The sequence below is a fragment of the Orycteropus afer genome, unplaced genomic scaffold (assembly GCF_000298275.1).
Source record: "Orycteropus afer afer isolate SDZICR_OR568_19922 unplaced genomic scaffold, OryAfe1.0 scaffold00034, whole genome shotgun sequence".
NCBI classification, from domain to species: Eukaryota; Metazoa; Chordata; class Mammalia; order Tubulidentata; family Orycteropodidae; genus Orycteropus; species Orycteropus afer.
Window position 1 is genome coordinate 9,891,914 of NW_006921621.1, and position 1,710 is coordinate 9,893,623.

Sequence of the window (1,710 nt, forward strand, 5' to 3'; positions counted from 1 at the left end):
CCCCGCCTCTCCATGCTGTAGTTTTTGAGTGGTATATTGTTCAACTTCCATGTTTGATGTTTTTTCCTTGATCTTCCTATTATTAATTTCTAATTTTATAGTATTGTGGTCTGAGAAGATGCTTTGTAGTACTTCAATGTTTTTGAATTTATTGAGGCTTCTTTTATGGCCTAACACATGATCTATTCTGGAGAATGATCCATGTGCACAGGAGAAAAATGTGAATTGTGTTTTTGTTGGGTGGAATGCTCTGTATATCTATGAGGTTGAGTTGGTTGATTGTGTTGTTGAGTTCTTCTGTATCTTTATTGATTTTTTTTTTCTAGTTGATCTGTCTCTCCTTGAAAATGGTGTGTTAAAGTCTCCTACTACTATTGTAGAGCTGTCTATTTTCCTTTTCAATTCAATTAATATTTGCTTTATGTATTTTGGAGCACTTTTATTGGGTGCATAGATATTTATTATCATAATGTCTTCTTGGTCAATTGACCCTTTCAGCATCATATAGTGACCTTCTTTGTCTATCATGTTGTTTTTCACCTTAAAGTCTATTTTATCAGAAATTAATATTGCCACTCCTGTTCTTTCTTGGTTACCATTGGCTTGGTATATTTTTTTCTACCCCTTAACTCTTAATTTGTTTTTATCTTTGTGTCTAAAGTGGGTTTCTTACAGGCAGCTTATCGATGGGTCTTCTTTTCTTATCCATTCTGACACTTCTTTCTCTTGATTGGTGCATTTAGACCATTCATGTTGAGTGTAGTTAGTAATAGGCATACATTGATTGCTGTCATTATATTGTGTTTCTTTGCCATGTTGTCGGAGTTTCCTTGGTCCATATACTTTTCTGTGCTGAGTTCATTTTGTTGTCAAGTGTTTCCTCTCTTTTCGTTTTTTTTGTTGGTTTTGTGCTTACTAAACCCATACGTTTTCCTTCCTTCTGGGTTTGCTTAGGGGGATTGTTAATTTTCTCTGTGGTTACCTTGGAGTGAATTCTTGTCTCTATATTTTTTGAACAGTCTGTTCAATGAGGACATTGTACTGTTTTCCTCTCCATTTGGAAATTTTGTACCTAGAACTTTCATTCCCTCTATTTGGTTAGTTGCTGTTGTCATGTACAGATTGACTTCCTTGTTTTTTAATATACAATGCTTTATGGTCTTATTTTGAATGTCTATTTCTGATTTGGTTTTAGTGTTGATGTCGTATGTCCTGATTTTGTTGTTCTCTGTTGTGGGTTCTGTATTAGAAGGACTTCCTTAAGCATTTATTTTAGGCTTGATCTGGTTTTCACAAAATCCCTTAATTTCTGTTTGCCTGAGAATGTCTTGTTTTCGCCCTCATATTTGATGGACAGTTTAGCTGGATATAGGATTCTTGTTTGGAAGTTCTTTTCCTTCAGTGTTTTATATATGCCGTCCCATTGCCTTTTTTGCCTGCATGGTTTCTGCTGAGTAATCAGAACTCAGGCTAACTGTTTGATTATTATAAGTAATATTTCTTTTGTCCCAGGCAGCTCACAAGATTCTTTCTTTGTCTTTGGTTTTGGAGAGTTTGTTTATAATATGCCTTGGTGTTTTTCTGTTGGGATCTATCCTGTATGGGATTCTTTGAGCTTCTTGGACAAGGATCTTTTCTTCCTTCATGATATGGGGAAAATTTTCTGTTAGTAAGTCTTCCACAATTTTCTCAGTAGTTTTTTTTTTTTTT